We start from the raw sequence: 13,716 nt of genomic DNA, 5'->3' as shown, positions 1-13,716 counted from the left end.
TGTGGGAGTGCACATGTGATCAATTAAATAAATAAATTGTCATTCTTTCCCGCACTGGTATCCGGCTTCGCTGTATTAATTGAAATTGAGTTATTATTAGATAAAATATGTTGTTCTGACAAGAATAACGAAGAATGTTGTACCTATTTTCAATGTCGGGCGGTACTGTACCCTTTCAGTAGCACACTGTTATCTTGTCTAAATCATTTTACTATTGAGTTTGGTCATCTAAAGATTTTACAAGGTGGTAAATGGCAGTATCATCTGCAAACAATCAGGAGAGACTCTGAGCAGATAGGTCAGGAACAGCAGAAGACCTGTAACACTTCCTTGGGGAACGCCAAATATCGCTTCTTTTTCTCTCGATGACTTACCGTCAATTACTGCGAACTGTGATCTTCCTGACTGGAAATATCGAATCCAGTTACGTAACTGAGATGATACTCCGTAGGCACGCAGTTGGATTAGAATTCGCGTGTGGAGATCTGTGCCAAAAGATAGTTCAAATGGCTCTGACCACTATGGGACCTAACATCTGAGGTCATCAGTCCCCTAGAATTTAGATCTACTTAAACCTAACTACCCCAAGGACATAACACACATCCATGCCCGAGGCAGGATTCGAGCCTGCGACCGTAGAGGTCGCGCGGTTCCAGACTGAAGCGCTTAGAACCGTTCGGCTACACCGGCTGGCTGCGTAAAAAGCCTTCTGGGCATCTAAATATATGGAACCAATTTGACATCCCCTATTCATAGCGCTCATTACTTCCTAAAGGTAAAGAGCTGGTTGATTTTCAAAGTTTCTGAATTCGTATTAGCTATTTACTAATAAATTTTATTCTTTGAGTTAATCGATAATGTTCCAAAATTCTGCTGCAAATCTGCATTGATAATATGGGTCTGTAATTCAGCGGATCATTCCCATTTCCTTTGGTCTTGGTATTGGAGTGACTTGTGCTACTATAGGTACGCCTCTTTCGACGATGCGGTTGTATATGATTGCTAGGTATGAAACTACTGTATCAGCTTACTCTGAAAGGAATCTGACTGGTATTCAATCTGGATCGCATATCGATCTTTCGTTAAGTGATGTAAACTGATTCATTACACCAAGAGTAGCCACTACTAAGTTAGTTATGTTTGATAGCAGCTCTTGATTCCAATTCTGGAATATTTACATCGTCTTCTTTGTTGAAATAATTTCGAAAACAGTGTTTAGTAGCTCTGTTTCAATGCACTATCATCAGTAACATCACCATAGATATCGCAAGTGAAGGTACTGATTGCGTCTTGCCGCACTCTACGTACGACCAGAATCACTTTGGGTTTTGTGCTAGATTTCGACACATAGACTGGAAGGAGTGGACACTATTTCTTTGAGACCTAGAAGCTTATGCCCATGAATCAGCACGGTTGTGGCAGTATCATCACATACATCGCTTAGCGATAGTAAGAAAAATGAGCAGCTTAATGTTCTTAGCTGTGCTGGAGGGAAACAGAGATAAAAAAGCTGAAGCAGATAGGCAAAACGCTGAGGTAGTTAAGCAAGAGGCTAAAGCATGTAGAGCGAAGGCTGAAGCAGATACAGCATGAGCCGATGCATGGACGGAAGAAGCAGACATGGGAGAATATTGCAGAGTTAGAAAGGAGAAACGAATGTCGTTTTAAGATTGCCAAAGATGAATTACTCCAGAGTGGGACAAAATAGTTGCACACGACTGAAGGCACGAATGATGAACTTGCATAAGAAGTGCAAATTCTGGAGGAAAAGCCAGTATCGGACGAGACCGAGCTAATGCAACTCGTTCAAAAGAAAGAGTATTATTACGATGAAAACCTGAAAATAGGAACTGAGTGACCGCAAGTGGCGGAACAGGTTTTAAAAATATCAGATGGTAGAAATATTGTGAGCGAGGATTCAAAGTAGCGCATCACTGTCCGGCACGGAGAGAGGCTCGAGAGAACGCTCCAGGTCGCAACCCGCAAACCTGATGTGGTATCCGAGCAGATAACAAATGCAGGTGAGGACTGGATTTGCATTCTAATCATACTGAAATATGATTGAAGTCAGAAAGGACTTGCTAGCTGAGATGGGCAACGCCGGAGAGTCGATGCATCCAATCACAGAAATAAGTAATTACTTTAGTATGTCCCGTATGTAGTGCTTTTCTTTTCTTTGTAGGTTAATAAGACATTCATTTAGTTATTTTGCTGTGGGTATTCACCTGCCGGCTTCGCTTGTGGTTTGGGGGAATTTACATCTATGTACACACGCAATGTTGCTTTAATATTGATGGAAAGCCCTTGATCTTGTGGAAGCTAAAACAAGTTTTTGACTGTTGTAGACGAAATAATGCAGCGGCGAGCTTCGAGAAAAGTCAGTAATCTTTACTGCGAGATGTCACATGTAATTTGTTTCAGAAGTTCAACTTAGAGAGGTAATTACAATAATGTCGAGTATCGTTCTGACACTTTCTCAGATTCTCTGTATTATCTTGTGCAGTGCCTTATTATATGTTATTATTATTATTATTATTTTATTGTTATTTCCTTCACTTTCTCAGACGTTAAGTCCGGTTAAAAATGGAGTGACGCGGACCTTGATCAAGCGTCACTTCCTTTTAACTGTACACTATGTGTTGTATTGCATTTAGGAACTTTCAGGTAATTGAACATGTATCAATAATTACGGATTTCTGTAGTTGTATATATATGTTTGGATGTAGCTGTATTGCGTTGATGTACTGGTGGATATTGTGTGGTATGACTCCTGTAGTTGATAGTATAATTGGTATGATGTCAACTTTATCCTGATGCCACATGTCTTTGACTTCCTCAGCCAGTTGGATGTATTTTTCAATTTATTCTCCTGTTTTCTTTTGTATATTTGTTGTATTGGGTATGGATATTTCGATTAGTTGTGTTAATTTCTTCTTTTTATTGGTGAGTATGATGTCAGGTTTGTTATGTGGCGTTGTTTTATCTGTTATAATGGTTCTGTTCCAGTATAATTTGTATTCATCATTCTCCAGTACATTTAGTGGTGTATACTTGTATGTAGGAACGTGTTGTTTTAAAAGTTTATGTTGTAAGGCAAGCTGTTGATGTATTATTTTTGCGACATTGTCATGTCTTCTGGGGTATTCTGTATTTGCTAGTATTTTACATCCGCTTGTGATGTGATCTACTGTTTCTATTTGTTGTTTACAAAGTCTGCATTTATCCGTTGTGGTATTGGGATCTTTAATAATATGCTTGCTGTAATACCTGGTGTTTATTGTTTGATCCTGTATTGCAATCATGAATCCTTCTGTCTCACTGTATATATTGCCTTTTCTTAGCCATGTGTTGGATGCGTCTTGATCGATGTGTGGCTGTGTTAGATGATACGGGTGCTTGCCATGAAGTGTTTTCTTTTTCCAATTTACTTTCTTCGTATCTGTTGATGTTATGTGATCTAAAGGGTTGTAGAAGTAGTTATGAAATTGCAGTGGTGTAACCGATGTATTTATATGAGTGATTGCCCTGTGTATTTTGCTAGATTCTGCACGTTCTAGAAAGAATTTTCTTAAATTGTCTACCTGTCCATAATGTAGGATTTTTATGTCGATAAATCCCCTTCCTCCTTCCTTTCTGCTTAATGTGAATCTTTCTGTTGCTGAATGTATGTGATGTATTCTATATTTGTGGCATTGTGATCGTGTAAGTGTATTGAGTGCTTCTAGGTGTGTGTTACTCCATTTCACTACTCCAAATGAGTAGGTCAATATTGGTATGGCATAAGTATTTATAGCTTTTGTCTTGTTTCTTGCTGTCAATTCTGTTTTCAGTATTTTTGTTAGTCTTTGTCTATATTTTTCTTTTAGTTCTTCTTTAATATTTGTATTATCTATTCTTATTATTTGTCTGTATCCTAGATATTTATAGGCATCCGTTTTTTCCATCGCTTCTATGCAGTCGCTGTGGTTATCCAATATGTAATCTTCTTGTTTAGTGTGTTTTCCCTTGACTATGCTATTTTTCTTACATTTGTCTGTTCCAAAAGCCACACTTACATCATTGCTGAATCCTTCTGTTATCTTTAGTAATTGGTTGAGTTGTTGATTTGTTACTGCCAGTAGTTTTAGATCATCCATGTATAGCAAATGTGTGATTTTGTGTGGGTATGTTCCAGTAATATTGTATCCATAATTTGTATTATTTAGCATGTTGGATAGTGGGTTCAGAGCAAGGCAGAACCAGAAAGGACTTAATGAGTCTCCTTGGTATATTCCACGCTTAATCTGTATTGGCTGTGATGTGATATTATTTGAATTTGTTTGGATATTAAGTATGGTTTTCCAATTTTTCATTACTATGTTTAGGAACTGTATCAATTTAGGATCTACTTTGTGTATTTCCAATATTTGTAGTAACCATGAGTGGGGTACACTATCAAAAGCTTTTTGGTAATCAATGTATGCGTAGTGTAGCGACCTTTGTTTAGTTTTAGCTTGATATGTCACCTCTGCATCTATTAACAGTTGCTCTTTACATCCTCGTGCTCCTTTGCAACAGCCTTTTTGTTCTTCATTTATAATTTTGTTCTGTGTTGCATGTGTCATTAATTTCTGTTTAATGACTGAAGTTAATATTTTGTATATTGTTGGTAGGCATGTTATGAGGCGATACTTAGCTGGGTTCGCTGTGTCTGCTTGATCTTTAGGTTTCAGATATGTTATTCCATGTGTAAGTGTATCAGGGAATGTGTATGGGTCTGCAATGTAACTGTTAAATAATTTAGTTAGATGTGAATGCGTTGAGGTGAACTTCTTTAACCAGAAATTTGCTATTTTATCATTTCCAGGGGCTTTCCAATTGTGAGTAGAATTAATTGCTTGGGTGACTTCATGTTGCAAAATTATCACTTCAGGCATTTGTGGTATCATCTTGTATGTGTCTGTTTCTGCTTGTATCCACCATGCATGCCTGTTATGTTGTACCGGGTTTGACCATATGTTGCTCCAGAAGTGTTCCATGTCTGTTATGTTTGGTGGATTGTTTATTTTAATGTGTGTGTTATCTATTGTCTGGCAAAATTTCTTTTGGTTTGTGTTGAATGTTTGGTTTTGTTTCCATCTATTTTCACTTTTTTTGTATCTTCTGAGTCGTTTGGCTAATGCTTGTAATTTCTGCTTCTTTTCGTCTAATTGCTCTGTCGCTTCTTGTTGTGAGATTTTACCTAACTTTTTCGTTTTTTTTCCGAGATTTCATTTCTTATAAATTGTGTTAGCTGTCCGATGTCTTTTCTCAGTTTTTCTATTTTGATCTGTAACCTGTGTTGCCATGCTGGTTTTGTGGGTTTCTTCTGTGTGTTGGTTGGTTCTGATCTCTGCCTAGTGTGTATATTTAGCGTAGTGAGTGCTCCTATATAAACCAGTAGTTGTAACTCTTCCATAGTTGTGTTTTCATTTATTTTGTTGTGTATGATTGTGTTGATAGTTTTTATTGTTGTTCCGACTTGTGGGTTATTTGGTGGTCTATGCAAGAATGGTCTAATGTCTGTATTTGTGTCTTTGTATTCTATATATGTTAGCTGAAATTTTTCTTCTATATCTAACATCTGTGTCACTTCGTGTTCTATTTGTGCTTGTTCTGGTGGCTGTCTTAAGATTTCGTTTTCCTCTGATTGTTTAATTGGTGCGTGTTGCTCTTTGTTTGTTTGCTCTTGGATGTTTGAGTCCATTACTGTATTTTCTTCTTTTTCTGATTGCACATTATTTTGTTCCAGTATTTGTTGTACTTGTTGTTTGATGTTTTCTAATTCTGACTGGGTTATCCTGTTATTTTTTATTATTACACGGATCTGATCAGCTAGTCGTTGTTCTGTTAAAAATTTTAATTCTGGGTATCTGGTAATAAATGTTGTGTATACTTGTGATCTGTATCCAGTTGTGTTGGTTCCTAGGTTTGTTGCTTGGTAATAACAGAACATGAGGTGTCGATTAACTTCATCTGACCATCTCATCCTCTGTCTTTGTTTTCCTTCTAGGGTGGTTGCAGGAAGCATATCCTGCAAAACACCTCTATTTGGATTTAAATCATTTTCCAGTTGGCTAGCAGTGTCGTTACCATTGTGGGCGGGCATAGGGTTCAAGCGTCGTCCCCGACCATGACGGCGCTTGTCCGAGGCTTCTTTAGTTCTGTCCTGAACCAACTAATCACACTAAAAGGGGGGTTAGCCCTATTAGTGGTTTGTTCTTTTCGTCGCCTTTTACGACTGGCAGAACATACCGGAGGCCTATTCTTTTCCCGGGCCTCCACGGGGATTATTGTTTTTATTATTATTATTATTATTATCAGTTCCGAGCATCGAAAGCAGTGTTTTGTTATTATGAGAGTTCAGAAGTATTCTGTTTGTGGGAGACTGTTGATCTCTGCCACGAATTAACAGAGTTCAGATGGGTATGCATTTATTGATGGGGAAGACTCTGTGACATGATGTTGTGAAAGTATATTTGGGCTTTCCACCAGCTCTGAGTGCACCACTCAGAGAAAGTAGCCATCTGTGTTTCTAAACGATATTTCTTGTCAGCCACCAGTGTGCCGTGAGATTGCTGAGTGAGGGAGACAATACGTTTCTTTCTTTTTAATCTTTTGCTACTGCCTTTATCCCGCATTGTGCACAGGGTCAGCAGGGTTAAGTACGGACTTGGGATGGTGAATTTTATGGGGTGGCCAGATGCCCTTCCTGCCGCCACCCAATACCTCCTGGGGCGGAACTTGTGCACCCCAGCTGTCTGCGTCTAGTGTAAATCGTGAAGTAGTGTGAATGTGTTTCAAATGTCTGCGAGTCGTGTAGCTGGGACGGGACGTAGGGACCAGCCCGGTATTCACCTAGGAGGACGTGGAAAACCGCCTAAAAGCCACACCCAGGCTGGCCGGCACACCGGCCGTCGTAGTTAATCCACCAGGCGGATTAGATACGGGGCCAGCGCACCTACCTGAGTCCAGGAAGCAGCGCGTTAGTGTTCTCGGCTATCCTGGCAGGTCAGAGACAAAACGTTTGAGATAATGTATTTGTAGCACCCCGCCGTTATCCTACGAATTGTTTCGCAAATGCAGGGAACGGATCTAGTCACCGTTTCCGAATCAACCATGTACTAATCCCACCTCGTATTTGCCTATTATGAAGACTGATTTGGAATGAGTGTACCAATTGTATGTTTAGATGTAAGTTTTTTTGGGTGTGGAGGGGAGGGAAGGGGTCTATCAGTTTTTATTCGTGCTTTCATTTTAGAAAGTAATTTAACGTCTTCTTGTGCACTTCGTTTTTGCTGGCAGAAACAGTGCTTGTTTTTCGTCAAATAGAGATCCTTGCAAATAGTGAAAGTAATGCCATGGTGCTGCTTTCATTTAAGATTAAATGTTAGGATCGATTGACGGGGGGAGAAAGAAAACCAATATCCGTTAGGCTCACAGGGGTCTCCAAATGTTTCAGAGATGGCGGTGCTGCCAATCTCGAAGACAATAGCTGTCCCAGGAGGGTGGCGTCTAGGAGAATGGAGAGAGAGACAGAACGGGTGCACCGCTTGCCTGACACTAACCCCTCAAAAGGTGGCAGGTCGCGTGCCTACTGGCTCGGCGTGCCTCGGCCATTCTACAACGCTTTGTGAATTAAGACCTGCGCGCCATCTGAGTTGCGCTCCCGGCATTCTCACCTTGGACGAATGTGGGGCCGAGCTACCTATTTGTGTAAAATTATCCCACACAAATGGTTATGCATAAATGTACACCTATGTAACACGTTTCTTGCAGTGGCCATTTTTGCCGCAGCTGTATACAAGTTACAGTTCTTTCAAAGAAAATGCATTTTTTGCATTGGTGCAAAACTAAAAATAAAAATTGCGATGTGTGGCATGCAAAAAAGGCATTTTCTTTGAAACAACTGCAATTTATACACCTATGTTTTTATTGTTTTATTCACCACTGGACATGCACAGCACTACACACCGAGACATCGACAAAGTAAGTATGGCACAAGCCAACGTTTTTTGAGCTGATCACGCTTAAGTGCTTTCACATATATATATATATATATACCCAAATGTGGCAGCCACTACAAGCGTGCTGTGTTAACAGCTATGTGGATATGTAATAGTATTTTCATAAAATTTGCTGAAAACAGTCTTGATAGCATAAATATTTTGTTCGAACTGGTGACCGGTTTCGATCTGTTCTACTTAAGATCGTCTTCAGACCTTGTAGGTACTCCAGCATAGTGACAGGTGCAGGACTGACTGAGTGGGCTACTCTAGAAAGAGCAGTCGATTACATCTCCTGTCACCATCGTGGAGTACAAGGTCTGAGGATGATCTATGTACAATTTATCGAAACCGGCCAGCAGTTTAAATAAAATATTTGTGCGATAAACATTATTTTTAGCAAGTTTTATTGCCATGCCCGAGATCACTGTTTTCCTAAAACAATGTTCCAGAAAATATTTAGTTTGATTGATTTTTTATAACCGTCGTTATTTTCAAATAATATGAAGAAGTAAAGCCATTATGGGTATAGGTAGATAAACTCATCAACTCTACAGGTCATTATAAGCCTTCCATGTGAAATCCAAGCTAAAGATGTATTAATTTTTCATTGATTCAGGCACAAAGTTTCCCATACTTAAATTTTTTTTATATTTTTCTCCTGTCATTCGATCAAAGAGCTTCGGGACGTTTTGATTTCCAGTGGTTACATTGGAATGGAATTCTTTTCTCTTGTGAATCCATTAATGCGTGACGATTGAGGATCGTCATCAAGAGAATTTTATTCTTTCAAAACAGGAGACGATGGTATGATGTGACAGTACCGGCATATATATCACTTTGCAACAATAAGTAAATGAGCAGCCTAATGCTCTTAATTGTACTAGAGGGAAACACATAGTTAGTAACTTCTAGCGTAAGATTCGTGAATTTCCCTTCGCTGAGACTGCCTGAGGGGGTACAGTGACGAACTTTGATGGTCGCACTGCTGTTTTATATCAGCGCACACTCCGCTGCAGAGTGAAAATCTCATTCTGGAAACATCCCCCTGGTTGTGGCTAAGCCATGTCTCCGCAGTATCCTTTCTTTCAGGCGTGATAGTTCTGCAAGGTTCGCAGGAGAACTTCTGTAAAGTTTGGAAGGTAGGAGAGGAGATACTGGCAGAAGTAAAGTTGTGAGGACCGGGCGTGAGTCGTGCTTCGGTAGCTGAGATGGTAGAGCACTTGCCCGCGAACGGGCAGAGGTCCCGAGTGTTAGTCTCGGTCGGGCACACAGTTTTAATCTGCCAGGAAGTTTCATATCAGCGCGCACTCCGCTGCAGAGTGTTAATCTCATTCTGGAAATAGCCACTGTTGATAAGGATATTTATTTACGCAAATAGCTCCATTATCGGTTTTGAACTGGGTTGTCGAGCATGAGACCAATAATAGCATCAACTTCTTAGATTTAAAAATCTCCAGAAAAAACCATAAAAACCATTTTAAAATTTGCAACCTACGCGTTGAACGGGGCGCAATGGCGCGGCCTCCAGTGCGAAGAACGACATTTGACAATACTTCCCCAGAATAGCGTAGCGTGCAGCCATCCCGGCATTCCTAACGGTTCACTACGTCCAACACCTCAAACCGCAGCTGCCTATGTGGAGACGATCATATTAAAAATACAAACACCGAAGAGACCACTTCAAACTTTCATCACCTATACTCTAACCGAATTATCGTATGAGACGCTCCTTCTGGTGCTGATTCAAACACCGTTTTCTAACACGCTTTTGTACATTGCCAAACATTTCGTTTTCTGCCCCGACTTCGAAGTCTGTGTCAGATTCTAATATGACATTAAGACGCTCTGATCCACGACCTCTCACAGAAAACTAGACATCACCCGGTGTAAATCATGTTCTTACGGTGGACAACATTACACTGGATGATTTTTAAATAAAGCACACTTACAACATATGGAAACAAGAAGAGTTTGTCAGCGTTGTGGAGAGTTTCCAAACTACCGTGCGAAAGTGTTTCATGACCTCTACATTTAAACTCATAAGTCACTGTGACGGAATAGATGATGGCTCGGCGTTCCATTTCGAGTTATTCGTAATTTTACACTCATGTACGCGATCGCTGTTTAGCTGTTGTCAATCCCCAGAAGTTGTTACCCATCCACAAAACTTCATCCTCAACTCATACAAGCGGTATCACTCAATCATTATGTGGTAACCAATGCGCGGAGGTGGTAGAATAGACACCGTCGATGTACTGTAATATTAAGCATCAGACTTGTTAGCGCGAAGAATTTTACACTAAGTTCAGCATCGGCCAATAATGTGACAGCATGTTTCCCCAATTTCAGTATCATAGCTAAACCATACCCTCTCCACGTTACGCGTATCATTGCTAACATAGATAGATGACTGAGGAGTATGTCCATTAACTCTTAATTCTGGAACACATAAATCATCATAGTATACGAGACAGCGCTCTACATATTTCTATGATCTCGAGCATACTGTTTAATTTACGATCTATTTCTCAGCGTGTGGGAGTCACAGAGCATTCTCGCAGCCTTTGGGTAAAAGACCATCCTCACACTGTCATTGACCAACCAGCCCTGCAGCACAATTAGCGAATTAATCTGCAACCGACCATAAGAAGACCTGTACACTCCACGTCTCATGAATGAATTGAGCTTTCCGAGTCCTAACCTGTCCAAGTGCACAAGATTTCTCGAGATGCGACCATGTCAAGGAGCTTAGCACCCCTTATCGATGTATAGAAACTGATTCCAAAGTGAGGTCATATAATGGCAGACAGTTAAGAAGAACAGCAAAGGATTGATTTTTATACACGATGGAGCCCCAGACGGATGGAGCTCAACGCATTTTTACGTAAATCAACCAAACTATCAACTCTAAAGTATTGTTCTCGAGTCTAGGATCCGCACCTGGAAGGTATTCCTAAGAGAAAGAACATAAACACACGCACTACAACGTTCTGCACTTAAAAACTGGCTATAATGTTAGATCGCATACGTTTCCGACCTATCAGACACTCATCCTTCCTCCCCTTTTCTCTTACCTATCTTATCTAATCGTAAAACATTTGCATTGCATGATACGAGCAGAATATGACCGAGAGGTTTACCGTTAACGATCGCAAGTAGACACTGCTTTAAACCATATACAGAACATGTAGCTGTATACGAGTAGAACGCAGGCTGTGTCACGTGACTTATACATCCGGATAGAACACTGGGGAAAAAAAATTTACCTGCACCAACTTCTCCTTCTCTAGAATGAATTAGTCAGCCTTTAAATCGTACGTCGTTACAGCTCTTTCCAAATTGATCAGCCCCTCCACTGTCTGTTATCCTATAACTCAGATGCAAATAAGTTTAGAGGTGAAACTATCTCTGTACTCCTCAAAAGCACGAAATACTGTAGTCAACTCGCGTGTATCACTGATACCTCAAGAGACATACAGTATAATACTGACTCAGCGGGAAAAAATTGACTACCTCCCTGATTCCCCTTCGTTTCGATGTCAACGTTTTCTCGCATTCCTCTTGTTGGTGGATACTTGATCCCATGTACAAGCTGTTCGGCACGAACCAGAACATACACATGTACTTCCTCAATTTCCCCGCATTTAGGTGTATATTCGATCAATTTATACCTATTCCCTAGACATTTTGCGCGATTCTATCGATTTTATGTCAGATCTGTCCATGCGATCACGACGTAACCGCTCGTTCTGGGTTCTAAAACTGCCTGTAAATTTAACACAGCTGGCAACACCTAGTCCACATGCACTAATTGGGAGGCGTAATATACCACTGTATTCGAATGTATCCAGTCACCTCCTCATTCGGGGAGCGTTTGCTCTGTTTTCTGCATGTCTATGTATATGCATGCGTCGCAGATGGTTCCCAGGACCCAGCCCTCTCTGATGGTGAAACAAACTTCGAACATAAAATACTTATCCGGACGTAATGCATGGTTGGTCAACCTGCGAACCCTTTTGCAGATGTGGTGCATGGTGGATCCGTCTCTGAGCATAGCTCCGTATATATAGTCCGCGGCAGATCCACACCTGAACGCTAACTCGGATGTGGTATGTTGTGGATCTGCATCCCAACACCGCTTCGTACATTGCGCGTTACGGATCCACCTCCAAACCCTATCCCATGCGCGGCGTATTGTGGATCCTCATCTGAACACTGTTCTGGATATTATGTGTAGCGGATCCACATTTGAACGCTAACTCGGGTCTACTATGGTTTCGGCTTTGACAGGCATCCTGTGCGGCCGCTCCAACCCCGAACATGTAGTATTTTCAGGGCGCCACATCTAACCCGTTACCTCACACAGGGATTGTTTGAGGATGGGTTGTCAGAAGATATAGACTGTGGAATGGGACAGGATTCTGCACAGCTTTTCTTTTTCTTACCTGAGGCTAGTGGTGTTGAATCTCATGCAGGTGTGGTTGATGCAGTCACAGCTGTGATGTATGAGATTGGTGAGGGTTTGGTTGTTGTAGGTGGGGCCAGTGCTTCTGGACCCAGACATAATAATGAAGGCGGTGGCAATCAAGCAGTGGTAAGGGCTGATGATGCTGCTGACTGGTGCAGTTCTAATGTAGCAGTGGCGGCGGTGGCACTTGAGCTGCACTGCATGCTGAAGTGATGTCATCTGCAAATGAAGACTCGTTAAGTCTGGGGATGTAGTGTGTCTGAGTAGGAAGATGGATGGATTCAATCAAGTGGTCGGGAAGAGGGCAAAGGTGGAAAGAGCATCCGGCCAGAGTGACCGAGCGGTTCTAGGCGCTGCTGTTTGGAACCGCGCGACCGCTACGGTCGCAGGTTCGAATCCTGCCTTTGGCATGGATGTGTGTGATGTCCTTAGGTTGGTTAGGTTTAAGTAGTTCTAAGTTCTAGGGGACTGATGACCTCAGAAGTTAAGTCCCATAGTGCTCAGAGCCATTTTTGGAAAGAGCATGAGGGGACAATATATAGGTGATAAAAGAGTAAGTGGAAATGGGAACGGAGTACAGGTGCGAGTAGATGATTGTGGACATCGTAGTTGTGGGTTGATAATATCGTTGAATGAGTGAAGCGATGGCAGTGATAAGCAGGGGATGAAATGGTAGTGAGTGGCTAATAGAGGCGAAGTGTGGCAGTGAAGATGTGGGTTGGTGATCACTGGCGATGTCTAGCAGTGAGGGCAAAGTCTGGTAGTGAAGGCGATAACTGGCGTCAAGGACTGACGGCAAAAATGATGACTATCAGCGGAGATAATGTGAGCAGCGAGGATGGCAGTAAAAGTGATGACTGTCAGCGATGCCTGGTGGCAATGGTGATGATGTATACGGCAATGGATGGAAATTTTTTCATTATCAGATTCTAGCTCTGCGAGCAGGCAAGACAGTTGTTATTCCCGAGGGGGAAATGGGATAAAAACCCTGAGATGGTTCTCTTTCATTTTTCTTTATTGTTATTTCATCCCACCTCACCCTATGTGGGTGGCGAGGGGGAAACTATAAGCACTACATTAAAGCCAAGGGACAAGTAAAGACTAACTGCTACGAAAATGAACACAAACATCAATGTGAAATATTTACAACAGATTACAAAATTTTAAAGGTGAAATAAACTGTATGTGCGGTCAGAAACAATCTGAAAAGCTTGTAACGGG

This window comes from Schistocerca americana, chromosome 8, assembly GCF_021461395.2.
Source record: "Schistocerca americana isolate TAMUIC-IGC-003095 chromosome 8, iqSchAmer2.1, whole genome shotgun sequence".
Lineage (NCBI taxonomy): Eukaryota > Metazoa > Arthropoda > Insecta > Orthoptera > Acrididae > Schistocerca > Schistocerca americana.
This window is presented reverse-complemented; position numbering follows the sequence as displayed.